At 38.7% G+C, this 24,295-nt stretch overlaps 1 protein-coding gene across 2 annotated transcripts in view; it reads right to left on the bottom strand.

Annotated features, from left to right (window-relative positions):
- Positions 1-24,295, bottom strand: part of SYT9 (synaptotagmin 9) — a 233,927-nt gene that overhangs the window by 208,880 nt on the left and 752 nt on the right. The window lies entirely within an intron of this gene.

The following is a 24,295-nucleotide window of genomic DNA, read 5'->3' as shown; positions in this document are numbered from 1 at the left end:
TCCATGTGTTCTCATTGTTCAACACCCGCCTATGAGCGAGAATATACGGTGTTTGATTTTCTGCTCTTGTGTCAGTTTGCTGAGAATGATGGTTTCCAGGTTCATCCATGTTCCTATAAAGGACGTGAACTCATCGTTTTTGATGGCTGCATAATATTCCATGGTGTATATGTACCACATTTTCCCTATCCAGTCTATCATCGTTGGGCATTTGGGTTGGTTCCAGGTCTTTGCTATTGTAAACAGTGCTGCAATGAACATTCGTGTGCACGTGTCCTTGTAGTAGAATGATTTATAATCCTTTGGATATATACCCAGTAATGGGATTGCTGGGTCAAATGGGATTTCTATTTTTAGGTCCTTGAGGAATCGCCACACTGTCTTCCACAATGGTTGAATTAATTTACATTCCCACCAACAGTGTAAAAGTGTTCCTATTTCTCCACATCCTCTCCAGCATCTGTTGTTTCCCGATTTTTTAATGATCGCCATTCTAACTGGTGTGAGATGGTATCTCAATGTGGTTTTGATTTGCATTTCTCTGATGACCAGTGATGATGAGCATTTTTTCATATGTTTGTTGGCCTCCTGTATGTCTTCTTTTGAAAAGTATCTGTTCATATCCTTTGCCCATTTTTGAATGGGCTTGTTTGTTTTTTTCTTGTAGATCTGCTTTAGTTCTTTGTAAATTCTGGATATCAGCCCCTTGTCAGATGGGTAGACTGCAAAAATTTTTTCCCATTCTGTTGGTTGCCGATTCACTCTACTGACTGTTTCTTTTGCCGTGCAGAAGCTGTGGAGTTTGATTAGGTCCCATTTGTCTATTTTGGCTTTTGTTGCCATTGCTTTTGGCGTTTTGGTCATGAAGTCCTTGCCTACACCTATGTCCTGAATGGTTTTGCCTAGATTTTCTTCTAAGGTTTTTATGGTATTAGGTCTGATGTTTAAGTCTTTAATCCATCTGGAGTTAATTTTGGTGTAAGGTGTCAGGAAGGGGTCCTGTTTCTGCTTTCTGCACATGGCTAGCCAGTTTTCCCAACACCATTTATTAAACAGGGAGTCCTTTCCCCATTGCTTGTTTTTGTCAGGTTTGTCGAAGATCAGATGGTTGTGGGTATGTTGTATTTCCTGTGAGGCCTCTGTTCTGTTCCATTGGTCTATATCTCTGTTTTGGTACCAGTACCATGCTGTTTTGATTACTGTAGCCTTGTAGTATAGTTTGAAGTCCGGTAGTGTGATGCCTCCCGCTTTGTTCTTTTTGCTTAGAATTGACTTGGCTATGCGGGCTCTCTTTTGGTTCCATATGAAGTTTAAGGTGTTTTTTTCCAGTTCTGTGAAGAAGGTCATTGGTAGCTTGATGGGAATAGCATTGAATCTGTAAATTACTTTGGGCAGTATGGCCATTTTCACGATGTTGATTCTTCCTAACCATGAACATGGAATGTTTCTCCATCTGTTTGTATCCTCTCTTATTTCGTTGAGCAATGGCTTGTAGTTCTCCTTGAAGAGGTCCTTTACGTTCCTTGTTAGTTGTATTCCTAGGTACTTTATTCTCTTTGTAGCAATTGTGAATGGCAGTTCGTTCTTGATTTGGCTCTCTTGAAGTCTATTACTGGTGTATAGGAATGCTTGTGATTTTTGCACGTTGATTTTGTATCCTGAGACTTTGCTGAAGTTGTTTATCAGTTTCAGGAGATTTTGGGCTGAGATGATGGGGTCTTCCAGATATACAATCATGTCATCTGCAAATAGAGACAATCTGATTTCCTCCTTTCCAATTTGGATACCCTTTATTTCTTTTTCTTGCCTGATTGCTCTGGCTAGAACTTCCAGTACTATATTGAATAGGAGTGGTGAGAGAGGGCATCCTTGTCTAGTGCCAGATTTCAAAGGGAATGCTTCCAGTTTTTGCCCATTCAGTATGATATTGGCTGTTGGTTTGTCGTAAATAGCTTTTATTGTTTTGAGATACGTTCCGTCAATACCTAGTTTATTGAGGGTTTTTAGCATAAAGGGTTGTTGAATTTTGTCAAAAGCCTTCTCTGCATCAATCGAGATAATCATGTGGTTTTTGTCTTTGGTTCTGTTTATGTGGTGAATTACGTTTATGGACTTGCGTATGTTGAACCAGCCTTGCATCCCCGGGATGAATCCTACTTGATCATGGTGGATGAGCTTTTTGATATGCTGTTGCAATCGGTTTGCCAGTATCTTATTGAAGATTTTTGCATCTATGTTCATCATGGATATTGGCCTGAAATTTTCTTTTCTTGTTGAGTCTCTGCCGGGTTTTGGTATCAGGATGATGTTTGTCTCGTAAAATGATTTGGGAAGGATTCCCTCTTTTTGGATTGTCTGGAATAGTTTCAGAAGGAATGGTATCAGCTCCTCCTTGTATGTCTGGTAGAATTCAGCTGTGAACCCATCTGGACCTGGGCTTTTTTTGGGTGGTAGGCTCTTTATTGCTGCCTCGACTTCAGACCATGTTATTGGTCTATTCAGGGTTTCGGCTTCTTCCAGGTTTAGGCTTGGGAGGTTGCAGGTGTCCAGGAATTTATCCATTTCTTCCTCTTTCACCACTCCAGCACCAAGGAGAGTGCCCAGTCCACGGCAGGTTCCTGTTAAACGCCGCGAGTGAATAGATAGATAGCATTACATTGTCACTAAAGGTATGCAGAAAAAAAAAGAACACCAATGAAAAGTTCAGAGCATAAAATGAAGCAAGAGAGAATAAGACGAAGAGAGGAGAGAAAACAATAATGGATAAGGGCACCAGAGAATGGGTGGAAAAAATAGATTAATGGAGGAAGAAGTAAAAGAAAGCAAAAATAAAGAATGGGACAAAAGTCAGTTGTGTCAATTATTGTGAAACATTAAAAAGGCTTCTATTGAGGGGTTAATAAGAGAACTAACATTAATTGATCTCTAAATGACATGCTGTGTCCCAAAGTCATGTTCTTATTCACACCTTCAGTTCCCCTATAAGCATTATTGTCCTCATTTTGCAGATAAGAAAATTGAGACACCAAGAAGTTAGGCAATTCTCCCCAGATTATACAACTATTAAGTGGTGACGCAGTCTTTGAATTCAGTTTACATGGACTGCCCAGGATATGTACTGCTCTTGTTTATTTAGGAAGTATTTAAATGTAGGACAAAAGCAGATTCAGTGGTAAAAGATTCTAAGAGTCCAATTTATACATGAATCTCTGATTTACCTTCTTATATTTTCTTCTCTAAATGCCTCTCTTATAGCTCATCCAAGAGCAAACAGAATATTCTGAAGTGACCATTAGTCAAAATTCTATGTAGGACTGAAATCAGGGTCATCCATTCCTCCCTTGCCCCTCCAGGGAAATGCATGACCAGCAGACCCAGGCCAGGGACCTGGACACATCCTGATACAATGGATTGTTCTCACTACCAATCCAACAGGAGATAGGAGTGCTGCTTTTGAATCAAATAGCAATCCACTGTACACAGTCCAGCACTGGGTTTTGCACGTTCTAGCAATACCCCTAAAAATGTTAACATCTGGGAGTACAGAGTTTGTAGCAGATATGGTCCTCAGGTTAGGCACCTATCAGGATGAAAGAAAAATGCTTCCACAATTGACACCAAAAGTGGGCTTGGAGCCAAAATATATATTATATTATTTTATATTAAAAAAATGTGTTCTCTATCTTTTCCAAAACTTCACTAACAATAAAATAGCTTTGTCATGACAGTTAGCATTCACAGATGCAAGAAAAGAAAGGCTACTCCTCCAGCCAAATGAAAGCTCACTCAGTGGCTATTATGCTTCAGATTCCTTTATTTATATAAGTCTTCCCTCTCCAAGTAGAAGCATAGTTCTTAGAGGCAGAGCCCTTTGCAGTCTTCCTTCGTCTTTATCACTTTTGAATTTATTAGGCTTTGCAGTTTTTATCTACAAATATTCTTCATATCTGATGACTCTCTCTCTACATTATATGTGTGTGTGCGTGTATATGTATATATATATATATATATATATATATATATATATATGTCTTATGCATCTAAACATCAAAGTCAGTATCCTCTCATGGAAGCAGATTTTCACAAGAAATTAATTTTAACTGATTCAATTCATCATCTAACAGTGGTTTCCAAGGATACCAAATAGCTAAAGCCACTTGATTCCAACTTGCTTGTTAAATCAGAAGATATTAACAGAAAGCTGTGAAGAATTATTGTTGTCTAAGTAATATGGCCAGAAACCATGCCCCCTTTCAATGTCTCGAAGTCCTGAACTCAGTTCAAAACACTTGTCTATAATAACCACTAAAAACATACAAATTTTTCTAGAATTTGAAATTCACTGATTAGCATTTAGAAAAATGACCACTAATGGTTTTTGCTTTAATTCACTTCTTGATGAAGCATTGAACTGAGAATGGCTACTGATTTGATCTACTTATCAACCTGAAACCAAGCAGTTCTCATGGTGGCAGTTAATTGAGCATTCAGATAATCTAGCCGAATCTGTCCTAAATCAAATAGCCCATAACAGCATTTATGAGCTGCATTTATCAGATGAGCCTAGAATGTGCCCTTGAGGGCAAAGAGTTAAAATAATAATGCCCCAAACAAAAAAAAATACACCCTCTTGCTAAAAGGTCAACACGGTTTTAAAATATATATATTTAAGAATAAACATTGTCAATATGGTATTCTTGTACATTTAAGGAGTAAGCAAAGAATCGATACACTCTCCAAAAGGTACACACAGTCAAATGTCTTACTAATTAATGTATTTCAGCAGAACACTTTAAGTATTTTAATTCTCCATCATTCATTGTTATTATTTTGTCCCACTCTGTGGTTTGTCTTAATTTTGCTGATAATGAACTTTGCAAAGTAAAAATGTTTCTGTTGTTGTGCTTTTCAAAATCTGTCAACCTTGTCTTTTATGGGTTTTGGCTTTAGGGTCATGCTAAGGAAGTCTTCGTCTACTTCAAAGAACACAGACAGTTCCTACCCCATATCTGTTTTTCCCTTTTTCCAAAATAATAGAACTTAAATTGCATTTGAAGTGACAATGTATCAAGCCAAAAGACTGTATTTCTCGACCTTCTTATAGCTAGGGATGGTAATAAGACTAAATTCTGATCAATGAGATAAAAGCACAAGTATAGAGTGGGACTTTGAGAAAGGTTACTTTAAAAGAGTAGACTCAGGTTGAAAGTGAGGTTTTTTGGTCTCTCCCAGAGAGGCAATGTAAGTGCTGGAATTCCAGCAGCCATATTACCCCATATGTGACGTTGAATCTGAAGTCATGCACTGAAGAAGGCAAACACAGAAAGACAGAAGGAACCTGAATCTTAAGACTGCCTGGAGCCTCTCAGACCTGGGCAGACTACTCCTAGGTCTCTTCATGTGCAATAATTTTAGAAATTTACCTTCTGTGTCTAAACTGCTGCTATTGTTTTGCTGTCAGCTATACAGCATTCTGATTATAAAATGATTATCACGTAATTTCCTTTGAAATTTTTTTATAAGATTTCTTTATCCTTTGCAAGGCAAATTTCATGACAGGCTGTTTGCCATCCTGGTGATCTGCACTTAATGAGATAAAGCACAAACATAAGCAGTGACTGTCCCACTTTTGTACTTTGATCCCTGCTTCTCTAACCAATGTGAAAAAAGATCGAGAGCTACTTGAGATTCTTAAAACACAAAGAATATTTGTCATATAGTAAACCAATCACAGCTTCATTCAATAAAAAGAATAAAAATCTAATATAGAAGTTAAAAACAAAGCACAGATGTTAGCAGTTATGTTCGTAAAATTTAAACCACACGAAAATTTTCAGGAGCAGTCATATAATGTTTTTCCCAAGTAGTTACTCAATTATTTCAACCCCATTTTCTGTAAAACCCATTTTCTCCCCCCGCACTGATTTGAAATGCCACCTTTACCTGATACTATACTGCCATGTCACATTGTTTTTATTTGATTAGTTTTTTGCAGTCTTTATTTTCTCTGAGAAGTGAGAAATACAGTTATCTGAAGAAACTTGACAGTAGAGGTAGAACCTCAGGTGAGTGAGAGGAGGTCAATGACAAGGAATAACTATGAAGCAGCCTTGAAGGCCACGTTGAGATGAGATTCTCCCTATTACAGCATAAGGATTAACAAGGCAGAGTTAGCAGCCAGACCACCTGCGTTCAAATTCCGGCTCCATGACTTCCTAGGTGTATGGAGCCACCCCAATCACTTAACTTGTCTGTGCTTTGGATTCCTTCTCTGTAAAATGAGGATAACACTAGAACCTCACTCAAGGTTGCTGTGTTAAGTGAGTTATTATGTAAAAGCCTACAACAGTACTTGGTGCTACATTCTATTAAGTATCATCATCATCATTAATCAATACTATAATCACCATGAACTTCTTCATCATACTAAAGTGGTGCCTTTTTGTTTCCTAAAGTACTATCAAGAATAATGTTGAATATTATCACATGCTTTTTTTTGGCAACATCTGAGATAATTATGCTTGTTTCTCCAGAAATTAACTCTGAAGGAGACACGTTTTCACACCCCACTAGCATGTCTATAATAAAAGACAGATAATGACAGATGTTGGCAAGGACGGGAAGAAATGGGAACTTTCATGCGCTATTGGTGGGAATGTAAAAATGCTACAGCCATTTTGGAAAGCAGTTCAGCGGTTCCACAAAATGGTAAAACAGAGTTACCATATGACCCAGAAATCTCTCTTCTAGTTAATTGTCTAAGAGAAATAAAAGCATACATCCACATAAAACCTTGCACCCACTGGGCATGGTGGCTCACGCCTGTAATCCCAGCACTTTGGGAGGTGAGGCAGGTAGATCGCCTAAGGTCAGGAGTTGGAGACCAGCCTGACCAATATGGCAAAACCCGATCTCTACTAAAAATACAAAAAATTAGCCACTTATGGTGGCAGGCACCTGCAATCCCAGCTACTCAGAGAAGGCTGAGGCAGGAGACTTGCTTGAACCTGGGAGGCAGAGATTGCAGTGAGCTGAGATTGGGCCACTGCATTCCAACCTGGGCAACAAAGTGACACTCTCTCTCCAAAAAGAAAAAAAGATTATTTGCACCCAAATGTTCTTAGCAACATTATTTTTATTTTTATTTTTTATTTATTTATTTTTTTTGAGACGGAGTTTCGCTCTCGTTACCCAGGCTGGAGTGCAATGGCACGATCTCGGCTCACCGCAACCTCCGCCTCCTGGGTTCAGGCAATTCTCCTGCCTCAGCCTCCTGAGTAGCTGGGATTACAGGCACGTGCCACCATGCCCAGCTAATTTTTTTGTATTTTTAGTAGAGACGGGGTTTCACCATGTTGACCAGGATGGTCTCGATCTCTTGACCTCGTGATCCACCCACCTCGGCCTCCCAAAGTGCTGGGATTACAGGTTTGAGCCACCGCGCCCGGCCTCTTCTTAGCAACATTATTAACAATAGCACAAAACTGGAAACAAGCCAAATGTCCATCAGCTGGTAAATGAATAAATAAAATGAAATACATCCATCTAATGGAATACTAATCAGTAATAACAAGGAAAGAACTAATGACACATACTATGATACAGCCAGGCTTCAAAAACATTATGCTAAGTGAAGGAACCCAGTCACAAAAGAGATCACATATTGTATGATTCCATTTATATGAAATGTTTAGAACAGACACATTAATAGAGACAGAAAGTAGATGAGTAGTCTCCTGAGGCAGGGATTAACAGTGAATGGATATGAGGAATCTTCCTGGGATGTTGAAAATGTTATAAAACTGATTTATAATGATGCTTGCACAACTTCAAAAATTTACTAAAAAATAATTCCATCATACACTTGAAATGGGTGAATTCTACAATATGTAAAACATGTCTCAATAAGGTTATATTTTTAAAATCAGGGAATGACTGGAGACAGAGGAAAATGTGTAAAGTTTGTGACTTATTTTGCATAAATGGTCAAAAGTTAAAATAAATAATTATATACATAAAACAACAACAACAGGCTGGGCACAGAGGCTCACGCCTGCAGTCCCAGCACTTTGGGAGGCCAAGGTGAGCAGATTGAGAGGTCAAGAGATCAAGACCATCCTAGCCAACATGGTGAAACCCCGTCTCTACTGAAAATACAAAAATTAGCTGGGTGTGGTGGTGCGTGCCTGTCTCTCAGCTACCTGGGAGGCTGAGGCAGGAGAATCACTTGAACCCAGGAGGCAGAGGTTGCAGTGAGCTGAGATCGCACCACTGCACTCCAACCTGGCAACCGAGAGAGACTCTGTCTCAAAACAACAACAACAAAGAGATTAGTGCAATACTAGGTTTCCTAGTGCTCTGCCATTCCTGTAGTCTTAAACTGTCACCAGGTTACAATACATTATTATTTGTAATACAAAGCTGTACTTAGTTTACTATTACTTACAATATATTTACGTGCTTAACTGAGATTAGTATCAAGATTTTTTAAATATTATCTTTGTCAGATTTGATATCAGTGTGATACGAGCCTCATAAAGTGAATTAGGATGCTTTCTGTATTTTTTCTAAGCCACGGTATAGTTTCAACAGTGTATGAACTGTTAAACCTTTCTAGAGGACAATTTGATAATTTTATCAAAACATTTAATGCGCATAAGCCTAGCAATTCCATTTCTGGTAAAAGTATTAACAGTAATTGTAATGGAAGTGCTGATGACCTTTAATTCTTGTGCTCACATAAAACTGTTTTTGCAATGAAAACTTAAAACAAATTTGTAATGACTATTTGTGGTTCCAACAAATAAGAGAACTGATGTAGTATTTAAAATTTTTAAAAACTTGACCTATAAAAAAATTTGGGCCTATAGCTTTTTAACACAGAAAGTTCTTTGACCACCTTTCAGTTTCTCCTAAATATTTTTATACTCACTCTGAGATGTTTATGCCTTCCACTCAATTTGTATTTCTACATCATGGCATATATGACATTTTCTTGTGCTTTCTATAGTCTTCTGTATCTGTTATTAAATCCTCTTTCTTATTCATTTTGCTTTATATTTGTGTTTTCTCATTTTTTTCCTTGATCAGAATAGCAAAATACTTAATTTTTATTTCAGAAAGACACACCTGAGTTTTGTTTATTAATACTGCTTCTTTGTTTGTTCGTTTTTTTCAAATTCCAGTTAAATAATTTCTTCTTTTGGTTACTGATGCTTTGCTCTTATTTTTTTCTTCTTCTTTTGATTTGCTTCCCTTTTCTATTTTTAGGTTCTTAAGTTCAATGCATGGGTTTTTTTTCCTATTGTTGTATTATTTACTATTAACAAATTAGAATTAGAAATTTTCATCTAAATATTGCTTTGGTTATACTCCACTGTATTTGAAATGTCTATGATTTCAGTGACCATTTCTGATTTTTTTTAACTCAAGAGATCTCTGAAAGAGTTTGATTTTTAAGTGTTTAGGGTTTTGGTATTGTTGTTGTTATATATATATATATAATCACTCTTAATCACCCACTGATTATTTTATGGACAGTAAATGTAGCCCATGCAATTTTTACCTGTTGGAATTACTTTTTTGTTTTTACTGTCATATCTAAAAATTGATCATGTGCTGATTAAATTTTAAAATGTTTTGTGAACATTATTTTTTTATTAACTATATAACTTCTATCCTCTATTTGTCAATTTGATGTATTCTATTATTAATGAAGTGTTGTAGTCTCCAATATAATTCTGAGTGTTCTAATTTGTAAAGTTATAACAAACTTGGTTTTATATGTTTACACATTGCTTCATTAATGAAAAGTAAATGTTTGTGATTTCTAAGTCTTTATAGCTTATTGTACTATTTATAAACCTAAAATAAGTCTCACTTAATGACATATATTGTATTCAGTATATTTGTTATAGGAATGTTAAATTTAATTAGCATGAGGTTTTGGAAAAAGAGATTTAAAAACAATATAAATCAGTTGACAAATATTTTACTGTATTTAATGAAATTGCTTCCTAAACATTTACAGAATCAGGTACTCTAAAGTTAACTCTGAGCCTCTTCTGACAATCCCCCAATTTCTGAATTGCATCATTAAGGCCACTATTTACTACTCACTTTTCTCTAGGAGTTTCCCTGGGTCAGATCTGATGATTGTCCATAGCACTACGGGACAGGACTGCAAACCTAACATATCACCTTTGACTGCAAAGGCATATGCAGTAGCACTCTCATTTTACTAATCTGCCCAATTTAACTTCCCAGTTCCCACATACCAAAGCACTGGGAAGGCAGATGTGATTGAATTACTGAAGCATAGGAGAATATAAAAATTAAAAGATTTTTTTAAAAACCAATATAATAGAAGAGAGCTGCAGTTTTAATCTTTATCAGCCTACAGAGTGGATCCTCTCTAAGTGAACCTGAGGGGATTAGATTTTCCCCCAGAGAAGCCTACAGTAATCCACACATAAATGGCCTCTAAAGCAGTGTGGAGTTAGAATCAATGGATGTTCCTACCAAAGATATCTGGAAGAAAAAAAAGAAACTTTGGGGGGATTTTCTAGTTCTCTTTGCAGACTCCCTCTGAAATAGATTCCATAAGATGATGAATCTGAGTTCTCTTGAAATTAAAGTAATATACACAAAGTACTTTAAAAGCTCCAGAAGAAGGATGACCTATAAATTCGGGATATTACGGTGATACTAAATCTAAAGTAGCAGTCACAGTGGAACAGATTAAAGAGGAGCAGGCAGCACTGTTTTATCATTCCCTCTGAAATAATTTGAGAAGTCTTCAGAGCTAGCTCAGCTTTGCCAGCAATTGACATTCATATTATTTGAAAAAATAAGATGGAAATATGTTTAACTTGGGATCCTCTGAACAGTGTTAAAAAGTGATTCTAATGTGGCACCCTCATTCTTGTCCAGTGTCTTTCTCTGTTTCACAGGTTTTTCTGACAAGAAGTGAGCATATTGGCTAGGATGATTTATAGCCTACAGGAATCAAGCAACCACGTTATTCTCTAACCTCATGGCCTAGTTAAGAGTTTTCACAGGGTTTATGTACTGCATGGTTATCCTAAATTAAGAGCAAACAATAATCATATTACATGCCTAGGGATAAAGAAGACCATGATTTTAGTTAGGGCTAGGATACTACAATTGCATCCTACAGCTAAATTTTCTACAGGATTTATTAGTAGTTGTGCCAACAGCAACTGTCCTTACTAATAATTTAATAATTTAATATAATTCATTGAGGTCAAAAAAAAAAAAAAAAAAGAATCCATGATAGATAGTAAACACATTTTCAAGTTTGGGTTTCCTTGCCTAAATATTTTATAAAAGTTTTACATAGATGGTTTGAGCATTTATTTTGACAAAGTGTCTGTACAAAGTAATTTTAAACCATGAAGGCCATAAGTTCTCGTCATTTGCTACCCTAGTTGTGTAGGGGTATTTTAGGTGTCACCCCTGAAGGCTCATTTAGTCAATCTTGGGACAGGGCAGTTGTGTCTTCAAAAGTTATTTAACTGATTTTGATGCACAGCTGGAACTGGGAACCACTTTACAAAAATCTTTCAGTTGCAAGGGGCCTTGATATTCAATCGTTTTTCACCCTCCTTATTTTCAGTAACTTCTTCCCAGTTTTCCACCAGTCAGCTGCTCTGGACATCTGCATGAGATGTCATATACATCCCAAGCTTAACGTGCTTAAAATTAATCTCATTATTTTCCTGCAAAATGTGCTTGACTTCCTGTAGTAAACCTAGTTAAGTTATAGGTACATCCTTCCAGGCACATATGTGAAAACATTGGGAATCAGGATCTCTTTATTTCATATCACTGTACCTATTATTTTACCTCTTAAATAACTCTTAAGGCATCCATACTGCCTTAAAATATTCCTTCAACACTTCTGCTTAGGTAAAAATTAATAGTTTACTGCCTGCTGCTGTTTTCTCTAAAAATACCCAGCTTTAAATCTCATGTTGTCTAACCACACCACTATCACATAACCACCCATCCCTGTGGCAGACATCTATCATTTTTTGGATTTCTTCCCCTACATTCCTGGAAGCGCCCAATTGCTGGTTTGCTTCCACTCTTTCCAAAACTACTTTTGTCATAATTCTCGGCAAACCCAATATCCATGTTGATAACACATCCAAAACCCTGGGCCTGTAGTTCTTTGAGCTCCTGGCTTCAATCATTTGTCCCTCTCTCCCCATCATGCCTCTCACCATCACGCCCTGCACCGGGTCATGCCAACAGTTGCAGCTCCTCCAGAATCTGGATTTCAAACATCCCACTCTCTGGCATCCTCCTCTTCACTGCATTCTCAACAAGCATCCCACCCCTCCAGGACCTACAATCCATTAATCCTACCACATCTTCACTATTCCTAATCCTTTTACATGCCCACTTTTCTCTCCTTACTCTGATGAAATTTCAGAATCAATCACTCTAATCACTCTGTTCTACAGACCTTCAACAACTTTGCCACTCTTTTCTTGTTCTACATACACACAACCCCAGGTCTCTCTTTCTTTCATGCCTGCACAAAAAGAGTTGAACATGGTGGATGAAAAACGCACACCTATGCTGACGGAAATCACTTTAAATTCATGATCATCAACTTCAAGCGAGTCGTTAGTATTGCTTGACAATCACCCTTCCTTCCCTAATCTATTTGCTCTTCCACTCTCCTAGACAAACATTTATAACTCTCTTATTTTAAAATTGCCACTACTTCCTAACCATCCCCACTCTCAGCTTCTAACCTTGCTGCTTCCTATTTCACCAAGAATAGAAAAGCAATCAGAAGGCAAACTTCTGCAAGATCCCCAAACCACATCTGCCCACCTGTGCCCATATATTCTGCTCTGACTCACTGACAATAAATGAACTGTTGTTGAAAAACCCACCTGCTTAGCCTACTCAGCACATCACCCCAGCAGTTCTATCCTCTACATCATTTTTCCTTCTCTCCAGCATACAAACATATAGTTATTTTCTCTTTTCTTTAAAACCATCTTTTGAATCATTTTCTCTTCTCCTTTCCCTTCACAAAATAATTCCAAAAAGTTGCTTACACTCTTTTCTCTCAATTCCTCTCATTCTCTTTTAAAAAGACTCTAGTCAGACTTTCACCAATTCCATTCATGCACCACTCCTCCAAAATCACTCAGTTCAGCATCACCAATTAGCCTCTATGCTATTAAATGCAATGGTCAGTTCTTGGTTGTCATCTTACTTGACCTATCAGCTGCATTTAACTCAGGGGATCATTCCCTCCACCTAGGAATACTTTCTTAATTTCCAAGCCACCATAATCTTGATTTTTCTCCCACATTACTTTCTGGTCTTTCTCAGTCTCCTTTGTTGGTTCCTGAACATTTCTCTGACTTCTAACCAGTTGTTCAACTTCTTTTCTATTTTTATTTGCCCTTTGGTAAGTGTGAAGGTGTCAATGTTTGTGTCCTCCCCAAATTCATATTTGAAACCTAATCCCTAGCATGATAGTACTAAGAGCTGGGGCCTTTGGGAAGTGACTAGATTATGAGAGCAGAGCCCCCATGAATGGGATGAGTGCCCTTATGAAAGAAACCCCTTCCACCATGTGAGGACACAGAGAGATGGTGCTATCTATGAGAAACAGGCCCTCGCCTGAAACTGCATCTCCCAGCTCCTTGCTCTTGCACTTTCCAGACTCCAGAACTGTAAGAAACAAATGTTTGTCATTCATAAGCTACCCAGTTTATGGTAATTTTGCTAGAGCAGTGCAAATGGACTAAGTCAGTAAGCTCATCAGTGCAAATGGACTAAGACAGTAAGCTCATCTAGTTTTTTGGCTTTAAATATCATCTATGTGCCTGTGGTGCCTAAATGTCTACGTGCAATCTAGACTCTTCTCTGACTCTTGGGAAATATAACCAACTTTTCAACCAAAGATATCATTCTAGCAATCCCCTCCTCTTTATCTATATCATGAATTTTTGTTCTGTACTAGTCATTCCCATCACCTTGGTACTAAGTCTTCTAACTTATGAATAAATAAATAAATAAATAAATACAACCCTTCACCTCACTTCCCTCACCAGCAACTACTATGCCATTTATTTGCTCTTGTCAGCAGAAAACTTAAAAGAATATTCCGCCTTCACTGCCCCAATTCCTCTCCCCTCAATCTCTCTTACAGCCGTGCCAATCAGGCTCTTGGTCCTACCTCTCTATCAAAAATGCTTGTCAAGGTCACTTCCAATGACTCCTGAATTACTACCTGCAATGGTGAGTACTCAGTCTTCATTCTGCTTGACTTAACAGTAGCACTGGATACAGCTGCTTATTCCTTCTTCTTTGATTACCTTCTTCATCTTGGCTTCCAGGTCAGCACTCTTGCTTGGATTTTCTCTCTCATTTCTGGACTCTTCATCAGCCGTCCTTTGTGGTTCCTCAAGTTCTCTCTGGCCTCTTACTGTTGGACAGTTCCGGACCTTAGCCCAGGTCCTCCTCTCTCTTCTGTTCACTTTCCCTTCCTAGATACTTTCAGTCACCCTCATTTTAAATATCAGCTGCATGCTGATGACATCCATATTTGTCCTTTCAGCCCAGCCATCTTTCCCAGACTCCAGGCTTATATATCCAACTGCCTAGTCTGTATCCCCACTGGACTCACTAATAAGCATTTCCAACATTACATATCAAGAACTGAGCTCCTGATCATTCCCCTCAAACTTACTTCTCCTACAACTCTATTCTCCTACCTGCTCAGGCCACAGTCTTAGTCTTGACTCCTCTCTGTCTTTCACGGTCTATATCCATCTATTAGTAAATGTTGTCATCTCCACCTTCCAGCTGCCCAGAATCTGATCACCTCATACTACCTCCATTGCTATCACTCTCTGGCCTAAGCCACCACCATCTTTCACCGACATGATTACAACAGCCTTAGAACTCCGCTCCCTAACTCCAACCTACCCTTCTACAGTCTGTTTTCCAGGTGCAGGTCAGAGTGATCCTCTCTCTTCCTAAGTTAGATGCTATCTCTCTTCTGATAAAACTTGCTAATGGCTTCCTATCTTACTGAAGTAAAAGTCACTTGTTGTTTTTTTTTTTTTCCTTTTACAATGGCTTACAGGGCCCTATAATCAGTCTGCCATCACCTCTCTGACCTAGGACAGAGCCTGGTACTTAGTACATGCTCAATAAACATATCATGAGCAAAAACTGGCATCTCCAACGATAACTTCTCCAATCAGTTTTCATCTTGTGTCCAGAATATCTAATTAAGGGATAAAACTGACCTTAATTTTCAGTGTAAACTCTTTTAATGGTTCTGCAGTGCTACAGCGGATGCAAACCAAGATGTCTTCAATAAGTAGGCATGTCCCAAAAGTGTAATAAGTAAAATGTACATGTGTTGGGGTGGAGACGAGGAGGCAGATATTAGAAATGAACAGCATGTGACCCACTTAAGGGCATCCAATTCAATTATTTAAAAAATTATGCCTGTTAATTGGCAGCCCGTATACACAAAATAAAGAACTATCTCTACAGCATGGTTTGGTGGGCACTAGGCAGGCCTGCCATAGTTATTCCCTCTTGGGCCCTGTAACTTCAGAGAAAACAGACTGTGAACATCCACAGACTGGACAGTAACAATGCAGCTGAACACACTGCTTTTTCATTATTAAATAGCCAGGCGAGGAAGCAAGATGTCACTGTTGGCATAGTCAGGAATTAAATCTGGAACCCAGATGTTTGAACCAGATGACTAAACTTGCTAAAGGCAGTATTTACAACTATACAAGGTAATTACAGTTGGGTTTCAGGGTGACATGCTGGAGATTTAAAATGGGTAAACTTCCATTTATTGATTCCTATCTGTTAGGATCTTATCTTAGACAGAAAGAACATAGTTGCCAGTAACCTGAATATATTTTCCATGATGAACCAGGAAGACTTGAGAAGCTGCATTCACAGAACTGAAATCTGGTGTGATTTGCTGAGAATGGATGCTTTGGGCTTATCGTATAAATTGTATTTCTTGGCCGGGTGCAGTGGCTCACGTCTGTAATCACAGCACTTTGGGAGGCCAAGGCGAGCAGATCATGAGGTCAGGAGTTCGAGACCAGCCTGGCCAATACGATGAAACCCCACCTATACTAGAAATACAAAACTTAGCTGAGCATGGTGGTACATGCCTGTAGTCCTTACTCAGGAGGCTGAGGCAGAAGAATTGCTTGAACCTGGGAGGCAGAGGTTGCAGTGAGCCAAGATCATGCCATTGCACGCCCTCCTGGGTGTAAAGCAAGACTCCATTAAAAAAATATATATGTATTATACTTCTTTCAAGATTTCTGCATCAGCCAGTCCTCCGTGGGATTTTGGCAATGGCATACAGGGGCTTTCTTGATCTGATCTGACCATTGCTTACTAGAGCAGATCCATCTCTCAACATTCGCAACACACACTCAACTTACTGTTACCCAGGATCCATCCTCTTCTGTGTTGGGACTTTATTAAATTCCTAGAATGCTTTTCCCACCACCAAGTTTCAGGCAAACTCTTCTGCCCAAGAATAGACTTCTGTAGGAAGCCTCTGCAGATCCACTCAAACCAGCTAATTACTAATTACTTCTTTCCTCTTTTTTCTGCACTGTATCTAGTAAGTATCTCCCTTCTTCACTTTATTAATTGCCATTATTGTTTCATCAATTCCATAGGGGCAGTAAGTATGTCTAATATATCTTTGAAGTACAGATGCCATACCTTGTACATAGCACTTAAGGAGCCCTCAATAAATGTTTTGGAATTTAACTTAATTATAACTAGAAAAGATTGATCAGTTCAGTGTGGTTAATTAACAGCTACATCAGGGCAGGGTGGTGTGGTTTGAAGTGGGAAAGAAAACATAAATAAAAAGAGATTCAAATCATAACAACTGTTTTTTTTTTCATATTTCCTATGAATAAAGGCAGCACTTTGCACTGGAAAAGAATGTTACAACTAATCCCTATTTATTGAAGCACCCCTGAAATTTCAAAGGCAGTTTCATACAATGCGTTGATTATAGTCAGACAACCTGAGCTCACTCACTATACAATAATCCCTCTGTGAGCTAATTTGATAGAATATTTACATTCTAATTAATGCAAATTGGCAGGAAAAACATTAAGATTCTCAAAAAATAAACCGGCACACGATAGAGTACGTGGTAGAGAACACAAAAAATTCATATAAGAGTAAATATAAGAATGTTCAAAACATGAAAAATATTCAGTTCTACCAACAAAAAACCACGAATTGAAACAACTAGGCAACGATTTAAACCATGTTAAATTAGCAACCTTTTGTTCACATATTATACCTAATTCTAGCAGATTTACTGTTGACATGTAGCAGGGCTAAGTATCACAGATCTACCAGAAAGCAGTTAGGGCTCATTGTTGATGATTTATAATAAAAAAATTTTCCCAAAAGGAAATAGGGAACTATAAATACAGGACATTCCAACCCCCCCCACCCCACAAAAAAAAGAAAATTACAAGCTAGAATAGCCTCAAAAGAATTGCTCTTTGGGATATACATAGCCATCACAATAATGATAATAATTACATAATAGTGTTAATAATGGGAAAAATTATAATAATAGAAATAATGGCTAATATTTATTGAGCATTTACTATGTGCCAGGTATTACGGCATTTCACATGCATTGTGAGATAGGTATTAGTATAGGGTTGTCAGCATTACCAAATAAAAATATCGCATGCCCCGTTTGGTTTGAATTTCAGGTAAACAACAGATAATTAATATGTATAATTATATGTCATGCCATATTATCTGTTGTTTATTTGAAATTCAGGTTGAACTGGCATCCTATTTTTATCTGGATACTAGTAACCCAGATACTAGTAATACATTTTACTGATGAGAAAATGAGGTCACAGAGGTCAAATAACTTGTCCAGGAGCACACAGCTAATAAGAGGCAGTAAAATGCTAAGTTTACAAAAAAGTAGAAAGTAAATTTAGCCTACAAATAATTACAAATGGTAAAACATACACATATTTGTGGACCATGGCTGAAAGGAAACATAGGCAGGTGATATTACCGACAACATCAATTTACTGATTACTTATTTGAGCATTTACTCTGGGAACAGTGCTATAGCGATCTTCCATTCCCATTTCATAGATGAATAAAATGAAGAGTCATAAGGTAGTTAAGTGAGTCAGATTCTAACTCCAAAGTCCTTGCTTATTCCACTTTGTCCTCTTGATGTCCTGGAAGATTTTTTTTTTCTTTCAGGTGCAGTTCTATCAATGTTGACTTAAAGTTTTTGTGTGATAAAATACATGTGCAAGGACATATGAAGACTTCAAAGAGATCTGCAAAGCCTAGTCCTCAGGGTTTGGTGCGGTCTAAAGCCCTTCCTAGAGTCCACCAAATGAAACATTTGAAAGAAAAGGAAGTTGTGATGCATATTCATTGCTCCAAGATTGCAGTGAACACTGAAAACTTCCCCGCAAATTGTGATTTCATTCAACTTCATTCAGAAAATAGAATACACACTCCATACTTATCCTTAGAAGTGAGATTACTCCTCCATTTATGCCCCTCACTAAACTCCTCCCCTTTCTCTATACACTTTGGAGTGTGAACTTGTTAGTTCCCTCAAGTCAATCTGTTAAGAAGAGATTATGAATTTTTTTAAGCCAACCATATGGGAAATTGCACTTGCACCACAAACATAAAAGTGCCCCAACGCTTTTTCAGTGAAAGCAACATCTATGGTCTATACGTATTAGAAAATTTTAGAGTGATTTCCTTTAGGTGTCAGTTTAATTTTTCCTTGAGAGTTTATGCCACATCAAAAAGTTTGTGCTTTTGATTCCTTATTTTGAAAGAGGCAGCTGGCCATAGGGCTGCCTGTGATGCCTTTACCACAGTTTGCTTTTTTTCCCCTCTTGATAATTGCCTCATGACTAAATCATTCACTGGTCCATGTAGAGGAATCCCGCAGAGATGAAAACACACTTGTTTAAATAAAATATTTATGAAGAAGCCCTAAAATGTCACTGAAGTAAACGCAAATTATATATTCACATACTGTGCATCCAATATGCCACTCATTCCTTAGAAGACTCTATTTCCTGATTGCAATTAACATTAATTTAAAGAAATTAATCCCATTGTGCATAATCACACCAAGGTCTATTCATAAACATCCAGTGTTTCAAGACTAATTCTCTTTTGACTAGCTTAGAAAAATTTGAGTCAAGGCTAATGTTTCATCTTGATGATTATTTGGAAGATTTTTTTTTATAGAGACTATATTTATTATTTTACATGTACACTTTCTAATAAGTGACTTCATTATAATTCAACATAAAGTGACATTAGTGAAGGTTCTATATTCTTGCCTTTTAATGACACTCTATCTGGACAAGATTTTTCTTGATTTATTTGTCTTTTTCCTGCCTTAGACTGGGTGGACGTAATAGGGCCTTACCATATGTTCAAGGAGCCCTCAAAATAAACATTTGGGATAATGTTGTGAAAAGAAAGTTAAGAATCAGTGAATATGGGTATTAGCTATACAGGATAACGGGCAAGGTCCCTGGTTTTTGATACAATCTTTTCTAATTTTACAAGAAACAAATGTGAGCTGAGCTGAGAAGAGTTAGGTGGATGTATCTTTTGCCCAACGGGCTCAAAAGTTGTCCTCTACTTGGCTGCACATGACAATCAATAGATGAGTTTTACAAATACTGATACCAGGTCCATTTCCCAGAGATTGTGATTTAAAACTGGTCTAGGGTGCAGCCCAGTCATTGGTAGTTTTTTGTTTGTTTTTTCTTTTGTGTTTGTTCCAGCTCCCTAAGTATTCCCAATGTGCAGCCGAAGTTGAAAACCACTGATCTAGAAAAAGCTTTTCTTGAATAGAGTAATATTTACGTGGAGAGAAGAGTCACTAATGATGAGTTGTAAGGCTCTGCTTCACACCCTGACCTGCTAAACATTTTCTAGACCTTGGGTACAGACACAGAGAGCATGCAGAAAAATCTCCAGAATATGGAGTTGGAACATGAATGGAAAACCAGTATCCTGGATAACAGTATTTATAACTGAAATACTAAGCTGAATCTTTATAACTACATAGACTGTGACCTGCACTTGGGGATTAAACCCATCATACAAGTACAGAAGAGGGAAAGTAGGTCTAAGGGTGGCTATTACAAAAAATACCTAGAAAATTTTCATTGACAATAACTCCTCAGTTTTCAGTATATGTGACATGACTACCTAAGAAGCTACTTTGACTTAGACCCAATTCTTTTAAATGGAATCCATGGCCCTGGGCTAGTTTATTTCTGTGCACTTCAGTATACTCACATATATCAATCACTTTTAGCCACACTGCTTGAACTTTAATGTGCATACAACTGTCACCTGAGGATTCTGTCAATATACAGATTCACATTCAGTGGGTCTGGGATAGAACTGAGATTCTCCAAGTCTAACAAGCTCCCAGAAGCTGCTGCTGCTGGTGGTGGAACACAGGTAAGTGCTTCAAAGACTTCTGAGGACTGGTGAAATGACCTACATAAACTGCTTGGCACAAGCATGGTTGGCACCTTACAGAAGAAAATACTTAAAAACAAAATAATAAAAAACATGTTTAAAACCTAGACATTATATGATCCAATCTTCCTTTCTGCTCCTTGAAAAGAGCAAATCTAGAGCAGTTAAGATAGTTTACCTCCTAATAGCCAAAGATGTATGATGGAGAAGAGAGATAAGACTAATGCTTTTTGACCCAAGAAAGTATAATCAAGATCCATGGGTAGAAATTTAAGAGACCTTTTAATTCCCTACAAGGAAAACCTTCTAACAATACATGCTGTTCTACAGTCAATTAATCTTTTCGACAGCAAAGTCTCTAGTTATAAAATATGAGCATACAGCAATTAATGTTAAAGAGGATAGTCATACTTCAGGTCACTGTTCAACTATAAAACAGCTTGGCTATCTAAAGAGACATCACACACTTAACGTGTTACAAAAAGTTAAAATAAAATAAAAAATAAGCCTCATGATTTTCCTTCTCATCCCTACCTTCTTCCTGAAGACTTCTGCTTGTACAAAGAATTTTTTTTAGGTCAAAAAGTCTTTGAAACATCCTTAATTGCCTTTCTCTCACCTTTCACATCTCTTCCTTCAATAATTACTAGCGGCGGTACCTTCCAATTGTGTTCATCATCCAATTACTTCTCATTACCTCCATTACCACTATCCCTGTTGAAATCACTATCACCTCTGTCTGCATTTCTGAAACAGCTTCCTAAGAGGCTTCTCTGACTTCACCCTTCCTCTTCAACGTGGCAGTCAAAGTGTTGTCACTTCTCTGGTCAAAACCTTCTAATGGCTTCATATCTCATTCTGAGGAAAAACCAAAGTCTTTATAATGGTTTAAAAGACTCTGCATGATCCACGCTCTTTAACTCTTGACTGTATTTCTTATCACTCTCCATCTCTTTCACACTTCTCTAAGTGCTCACACTCAGCACTTTACTTTCCACAAGTTGGTACAGATGACAAACTGGGTGAGGCACTCCAGTTCCAATTGTGACTTAGGCTTATTTTTTAAAATCACAATTTCATCAAGTCCTCTGTGAACACCAAGTCAGGGAAATCTCGGTGCTGTACTCCCCCAGCAGGACACTATAACCACCTGGACAAAAAAGAACTCTTCTGATGGCTCAGGCCTGCTGGTCTGTGCCCCAGTCTTTACACACCTCTAAAAAAATGAATCGACATCCTAGATGCAGGGTCACTCTGCTGTCCACAGGAAATTATATCTTTTTTCTCCTTTTATAACAAAAGTCCTTAGCTGAGCTTGAGAAAACCTAGCTATCACAGGGTGGCTGTGAATGGACAATAACGGAGAAAGTTGGGACATGGCATTCAGGTGGATTACTTTCCAGAAAAAGAAGTCATCCATTTAGAGATGACTCTCTCTAGGAATCCATGTCTCAGGGCTGCTGTGCATGGTTTTTCTGGTTCACACTATCAATAGCAGGGACATTATTCACATGGCGTTGTGCGGTGCAGCTTTCCCAGCTAGTCAGCTTTTAGGGTTCAGAGATTAAAGCCACTCTTGCTTCAGAGCAGGCATCCCCAAACTACAGCCCGGCCTGTGGGCCACATGCGGCCCCCTGAGGCCATTTATCCGACCCCCGCCGCACTTCAGGAAGGGGCACCTCTTTCATTGGTGGTCAGTGAGAGGAGCACAGTATGTGGCGGCCCTCCAACGGTCTGAGGGACAGTGAACTGGCCCCCTGTGTAAAAAGTTTGGGGACGCCTGCTTCAGAGGGATGAAGACAAATGCATCTGATGTAAGAATTAATGTCGGCAAGGCAAATAAGGAGGGAAACGAAGGGAGATTTGGAAATGAAGTGAGAAGTGTCCTGAAGGAGAGGGTGCACTTTGGATGTAATTTTTGGCCTCATTTCCTCTCACCTTGCACTAGAAGTCCCCCACCCCTTCCTTCATGAGCTGGCTACTTTCCGACACAAACCAAAGAGCCAGAGGGGCATGGGGCTACTTCAAAACCCTTGTGTCCTAGTTTAAGAAAGCAGAGCACTGCTATCAGGAACTCAGAGCAGCAAGGTCGACTCCTATCTATAACTATTCCTCAGCCAAGGAATCAGACTTCCTCTCATAAGAAGTCCTCTTACTTACTCTTTCTCGGCAGATGCCTGGTGTAGGGGCTGAAGAGAACCCGAGAACACAGGATCCAGCCCTGGATTGAAAGGAGCAGAGGCAGAAAACCGGCCAAAAGATGTGATTTAGAGATAGGGCTCATTCATCTTCTCTTGTAAAGCCAAAGACAACTGCTTATGTGGGATAAAAAGGAGAACTCGTGGTCCAGTCACAGGCAAGGAAATGAGATATTTCAACACTAACACTTGCTTTGGGAAAAGCATGTAAAATAATTGTCTTGCTCTTAAGGACCACTTCTCCGACTTAAGACATCTTCCTGGGTCTTGTGAGATAAGGGACTGTGGTTTATTCAGCACATCCCATCCAGCAATGAGGCACACATAGACTGAACATTAAACCTCCCTGGAAATTACTGGGATCAGTATTTCTCTACTCAGTTCTCCACTCTGAAGTAATATATCAGTGATCATTTGACAAACTTAGTTAACATAACCACCAGAAATGGAAAACAATATTTTTTCTTTTTCCATAGGGAAGAAAAAAAGCCTTGAGTAGAGAATATCTAACATGAACTTTTAAATTTTAGCAGATGACTTCACATACCCATCTTAAATATATCAAGGATATGATATTTAAGTCTGGTTCAGTATGACACTCCTTATAAATCAAATAATTCTTTAATTTCTCTTTTGGATAAATGGATTTTTATATAATAAATTGGTTTCAACCAATAATAAATTGGTTCAACATGATAATTTGCAAGGCAATAGCTCATTTTCAATATTTATATATAGCAATATCAAGAGAAAGGCCATTTTCTCATCCCATTTTTAACAATTCAACCACAATATGCTTTTTTTGATAAGTACTCAGGTTGAGAGAATATTTGAGAAAACGATTTCTCCAGGTGAGAAACATCTCAAGCAAACATTGGAAGGAATTGCATTTTCCAGTAGTCAATAAGACGACCTGGGAGATCCAGGGACCTCGGGAAAAGCAAATGGCTCCACTAAAACTCCCTCCTCCAACCTTAATTGGTCAAATGCCAACATAAATGAACTTTCCAAAGTTAGGAGCTTTGTAACTTTCACTAGGAATAACTGCAGGTGCACAAGCCAGGACCGACGAGCCCACTGCCCCGAGTGTGGCCGGCGGTAACCGCTGGTCGAACCTAGCGCCCAGGCCCAGGCCACCTCCGCGCCGTGCGACCTGCCAGGAAAGGGTTCAGGCCCGTCTGCCCAGAACCAGAAGCTCCCTGTACCCTGCCCAACGCGGGATCGCGTCCCGCCCTTCTCACTCCAGACCAAGGAAAGGAACTAGACGCTCAGGAGCAAGGATGAGCAGCACCCGGTGGGATTCAACCCCAGCCCCGGGCAGTCCTCAACTCCCAACTTCCTAGAGTTTCCTTCGGCCTCGTTCCCCTTCCCACCGCTCCGAGGCCGCCGCGGCCTCTCCTCGCTCTGAGTGCAGAGCCCGGGAAGTGAAGCGCGTAGCTTGGAGCTCGGGAGCCGCCCCCAGGAGCCCTGGCAGTGGGAGCGCAGGTGGCGGGCGTGGT

Source organism: Saimiri boliviensis, chromosome 6 (assembly GCF_048565385.1).
Source record: "Saimiri boliviensis isolate mSaiBol1 chromosome 6, mSaiBol1.pri, whole genome shotgun sequence".
Taxonomy (NCBI): Eukaryota; Metazoa; Chordata; class Mammalia; order Primates; family Cebidae; genus Saimiri; species Saimiri boliviensis.
Note: the sequence above shows the minus strand (reverse complement) of the source record. Positions and strands in the feature narration are given on the sequence as shown.